Genomic DNA, 5,932 nt, shown 5'->3' with positions numbered 1-5,932 from the left:
AGCACTCTTTCCTGCTTATGCAGGGGGTCGGACTCGATGATCTATTGAGGTCCCTTCCGACCCTAGCATCTATGAATCTATGAATCTATGAAAATGTGTAATTTTATAAGAATTAATTTGGTGCAGTTATTTGAGTGGTGGCTCTAAAGATGCACTCAAGTCAACATTTTTGATGCAGGGTCCTCTATTACCATTTTCCTAGGCCTTGTCTACAGTATGAAAAATCAAACAGAAACCTCCACTGGAGTTGCCAGGTAACAAGATGAGAGAAAGTACTTGGATACTTTTAACATGTGTCCTCTAAACCTACTGAAAACCTCTTCAGGGTAGATGACATGATGTTAAGAATGCTTGATGCCTTTCTATACAATAGCTTGCCTCAGTAGAGTGGCACAAATGGAGACGTATGAGTCCAAATCTCAACAGCATAGCTATGTACCAGAGCCAAATAGAAGAGATTTTCAATCAGCTGCTGTGACAGGTGACAACATCACAAACACGTTTCTTTTGACACTCTCAAGCTCTCCAGTAAAACATTTTCCATATGCTAAATTCAGAAGCACTTTTGGAAAGCATAAGTAACACACAATATGGCTTAACAAAGTGTTCCCCCTAGAGGTTCCTAGAGAAAGTAATGAATAACCATAAAAACAAGATAGAGTACAGTATCTAGTGCCAATCCAGTCAATCTTATGTTCTATCATTCAAGGTATTATATATTAAATGACAGTTTACTGATAAAATTCTTCTGTCTCCCACTTCAAACCTGCTCAAACTCTTAGATGTATCTTAAATGATTAATGAAACTGGAGAAAATAAAATGTGCATATAGATGAGTGGCAAGCAACCCATGTAATCCTATTTTATTCACCCCTGCTATTGGTTACTTTATGTCGCAGACAGATCCAATGCAGTAATACAGGCATAAATGAATTTCTGGGAAATAAAAGTTACAAGAACCTTTCATTTTCATTACTAGTGACATAACAGATATGCCACAAAATTTAGATACAGAAATGCAACTCGGCTTTATGGGGAAAGCTCACATCTCTGGCACAAATTACAGGGATCCTGTAAGCACAAGCCTGCTCTGCGTACCATATACTCCTTTGTTTGTTGCTAATCATAGAAAAGTAGGGCTGGAAGGGACCTCCAGGGGTCATCTAGTCCAACCCCCTGCCTGAGGCAGGATCATTCTGTCCACAGAGCACAGGATAAGGCCAAAGTCCCTGTTGACCTTGCACCTGGCGGGTCTGGGCCACAAGGGAAAAGCCTCATTATCCTTGCAGAATCAGGCAGCAGTAGTCACCCAGTTCTTTCCTGCCACGTTTTGATGTAATCTATGGGTATCAAGAGGTGTTCTCTTGATGAGAATTCACTTCAAGGACAATTAGGCCTGTCTCTCCTGGTGGTCCAACCTCCCCTTACACTCCAGTTAAAGACCAACCGGATGTTATGATATTGCAAGAAAACTATTGTCACTAACAGATGTTCTATAGCTTCACTGTTTTTTCTTTTCCCAGGCTCAGGATCTCCTTCAGTGCTATCTCCAGACGAAAGGGTTGGGTGGACCCAAAGAGTATCGGATCATCACTGTAACAAAAAGGGAATTGCAGCTGCTATAAAACAGCACAGCTCAGGTAAGTGCTTAACACTCCCAAAGTCCCAGAACGCTATGCGCTTTCTGTGTTCTTTTTTTCTCTTTTTTTACAGGTACAGATTCCTTTCCCTGTGGGCTCAGGAATGATCCTTGGTGAGACACAGCTCCACAGATAAGAACTTAAATCAAAGGAAAAAACAAAAACAAAAAACCTTGCCATGGAAAGGCAGTGTCATTGCCCTGCAGCACCTCAATATCACTTGTATGGTTTGGGGTTCCTTCCCCATACCTGATAGGGCTCAAAATCAATCAGTCAACTCTCTGTATATTTGTGATGGAGCAGCTTCACTGCTTCATCACTTTAAGGGCTGGAGCAGGCAGCCAGTAAGTGCTGAATTACGGTGGCCATTTTAGAGCCCTGCTCTCAGAGCTGAGACAGCAGTTTGACATCACCCAGCCAAAATACTGCTCCAGGAACATTTTGGAGGTAAGAGCAGGAGCTGTAGGGAAGGAGAAGACTGGATGGGCCTGGGCATAACCTAAACCTGCATCCTGCTGGGGTAGGGAGGCCTGGAGGAATTGCCTGTGGCAGGGCAGTGTCATTGAAATGCCAAGACCACTAACCTCCCCAGTGAAAGTCAGGTAGGAGCACCTTAATAACCTCATCCCCCACCATCTGATGGGCCATTGTGTGAGCAGGGAGTGTGGGGGAAAGCACGCTTACAGAAGCACCTGAACCCCATAGGGGTGTTGGACCCTGGAGAGGTGGTCCAGGTATGCCATGTAGAGGTACCTGAGCCTTTAGAGGGGTATCCTAGCATAAAGGGAAGAGTGTTGGCCCCAAGGAGGGGGTGAGACTGATGAGTTGCCCGGTAAGAGGCTAGGGACAGAGTCAACCCAGATTTTGGTTAATCAAACAGTCACCACTCAGATGAGGCCCAAGGAAGGGACCTACCAAGGAGGGCCAGAGAAGTATTAACCTACTGGATGACATCTGCGAGGCATGGGACATGTAAAGGGAAGGCCAAAGCATGTATGTACTGCCCATTGACATCAGAGTGCTCAAAGGGAAGTTTCCCACCTAATTAACATCTTAATTATTGAACAACAAGGCATGGCAGGAGAGTAAGGTGGCCAGTGTGCCCATAGATGGGTGGCAGGCCAGCACTAGAACTGGGCCCGGGAGTTTGCCCTATCACAATATTATATAATAGTAACTCAAATGCAAGGAAAAGCAAAGAAAAAAACAACCTTCTTTCACGCTGAGCAGGTTGTGGCTGCTCTATCCATCCTGACACTCCAGTATCCATGGTTAAAGAATGCTTCAGCATATACTCTCAGCAGTTAGAGCTCCTCTGAGCTCTGAGACTGAAATCTGGTCCACTCTCTGTCCCCAGGGTTCACACAGCTGGGGTTCAGGCTGAGGTAGGGGAACTTGTCTGTTTTGCCAGTCCATCTTCTCTCATTTGATGTAGGTCCTCCACTGGAAATAGGGCATTGGGTGCAACGAACACCAATCTGGAAGGACTGGCAACTGATAAAAGAACATTCTGGTGACTGCAATGTTCTCTGCATAGACATCGCTTCCTGAGGATCCGATAAGTTTCCCTTCTTTTTCTCTGAAGAAGCTAAGGAAGCCTCTTTGCACATCTTCCCCTTTATGGTGCCACTAAGTGACTTATCTCTCATCTCTGGCATCTCCTGTCTGGAAGACAGCCACTCACCACCGTGTGGATGCTCCTCGAACAGGAACTTTTGGTCTTGGTGATATCTTGATAAAAAATCAGCCACTAGCTTCGTTCTGCCCAGCTTATATTCAGATGGCAAGGAGGCTGCAAACAGCTGCACTGTGGTCTGTGGAGCCCCAGTGAGGCTTATTGCCAGCAATGGGTGAATGCACACCTCAGAGCAGATAGCGGGGAAAGGGACAGACCTCTGCTGCCACAACAAGGATTGGGCCCCCTGCGGCTCCTCCCATCTGCCCCTAGCATGCCAACTTCTTACAAGTCGAGGTTGCAGATTTTTCTGCCCAAAAACATTGCCGATCCCTGGTCTAAGATATTATCAAAACAACACAGTCAACCCTGACACAGTCATAAGACGTAATACCTTGATCTGCCACAGGTAAAGCAGGGGGACAATGGTGGGCAATGTGCTGCTGCTACAAAGGACAGATCCAAGGAAGAGGTCCACACCCCCACTACAAAGAAAGGCAAAAAACCGCCTGCAGTCTGTACCAATCTGACCATGGTGGCTGCATTCAGACATTGATTTTAATCCATAGAACACAAAGTACTTTATTGACGTTATTAAAGTCCCATTTTATAAATGAAATAGCTGAAATACAGAGGTTTAGACTAACATTTTGAAAACTAAAGGTGAACACCTTCTGCAGTTTCTGGTAGGGTTGGGGAAGAATGGGAAAGATTTCATTTTCTGTGCCCTAATTAGGCAGATACATCCATGTATAGCTCCCTAAATAAGGGAGGCCTGATTTTTCAAAAGAGGCCAATCATATACTATTCCATTGGGAGCTGCGAGTACTCAACATCACTGAAAAATAAGGCCATTTGTTATTTAGGTAGTAATGTCAGGTAACAAAGGTTGGAATATCTTGGCTTGAATGACTTAGTTAAGATTATACAGGACATCAGCGAAAGCGCTAACAATAGGTCTCCTGACTTGTAGTCCTGTGTTGTATGCGCTGGAACTCACTGACTTTCCTGTAAATGCTTCTTAAGTATTAATACTATATTTTTCAATCTACTGGCACAGAGAGAGCTTATTTATCTTCAAGAAGAGGGTAAGCATGACTACATCCATATTTAAAACAGTCTTTACTGAATTTCTACTCTTGGTGCTATTACAATCCCAATAGAGGGTATAGCTGCAGCCACGATTCTATAGTAAGCATATATGTTAATTATTGAGAAGTGGGTTTGTCTCTGTTGCTGCTTGTATTTCTAATGTGTCAAGGGAGTGCTTAGAAACCTTGTATGTCTGATATACCTGGGACAGGACTCGGGATCTTCTTGAGCCATAATCATGAGCTGTATCAGCTTGAGCTAGTAAGAAGAGTTACATCCTTGGTGGATTAGCACGGAAAGGCATTTATAACACACACACACACATGCACACACTCCATATATTGCATACATATGTCAATCTGTGTAAGCAGATAATAAATATGGATTATCAGTTGCAGGATGGTGGCAACTGAAAGGCTCAAATCCAGGTGGAGGTATCTGCCAACCTATAAGGCATGTGCAGGCAGCAAAGTAAGAACCCTCTTATCTGCCTGTTGTATTCTGCACCACATCTGTTGAAGTCAAAGCAAGGAGTTTAATAATCTGTGGAGTTAAGAGGCCACAGGTATTGCTGCAAATTATTCAAACCCAGCCAGACAGCCAGTTCAGTTCAGTGTTGTTAATACTGGAAATGCCAGGTGCATGAACCTAATCAGACAGCTTGTGCACTTGATTTGCTAGTGAAGGGTGATGGAAAGGCCTGAAGCCTGCAGTCTTAAATGTTCTTACTTGCTGTTATGCTGTTATTACTTAATATTGTTCTCTTTGTTCCTGATTACTTTGACCTTATGTGCTGATCTGCATCATTTTGAGTATTTATGTAATTTTTGGCTTAGAAATTTGATATTAGGAAATATCAAATGGTGAAGAGCACCTGTGTTCATTGGGGTATACATTGGTGTTTTCTCAAGGTTAATTAAATTCTACTCAGTGAAATTTTAGTGAAGAAACAAATGCTGAGCACCAACGTTTATTTACCAGCAAATATGCTGCCAACTGCTGTTAAATACCTGATCCACAATAGCAAAAGAAAACTATATACAATGCAGTACTTTTTTCATAGGAGCTACTCAGTAGGGCTGGAAATGCTTGTCCTGTTTGTAAATGTCTTATTTTATTTCTGTATAACTGCCGCGCAGCACTCTCACATTTATGTAACCTTGTAGTTTTGGCTTATAATCAAAATGAAAGCTTTATATTTTCCCACGCTTGTATTAAGCTGCACATGCATATTTTGTAAGTTTCATTTCTTATCTATAAGTGTCATTCCTGCAGAAACGAAACTTATGTAGAAAATCTACCTAGTAACTATTATGTAAAAAAAACCTATCCTATCTCTGTATGCTTAGCTTATTTCATAGTTAGTGTCACAGAGGCAGTCCAACCAACATCTATAAAGAGGCATAGAGGCAAGAACTAGCAGAGACGATGACTGAACAACCCTTCAGGCTTGATCACCCTGTAGCCAGTCCTCAGCCTCCCCGCCTGGGCGTATCCCAGCGAAAACCAAGGCCTCGAAAATCTG

The sequence above is a fragment of the Crocodylus porosus genome, unplaced genomic scaffold, assembly GCF_001723895.1.
Source record: "Crocodylus porosus isolate Cpor-Errol unplaced genomic scaffold, CroPor_comp1, whole genome shotgun sequence".
Taxonomy (NCBI): domain Eukaryota; kingdom Metazoa; phylum Chordata; order Crocodylia; family Crocodylidae; genus Crocodylus; species Crocodylus porosus.
The sequence above is the reverse complement of the archived record's forward strand: the minus strand, read 5'-3'. Positions refer to the sequence as shown.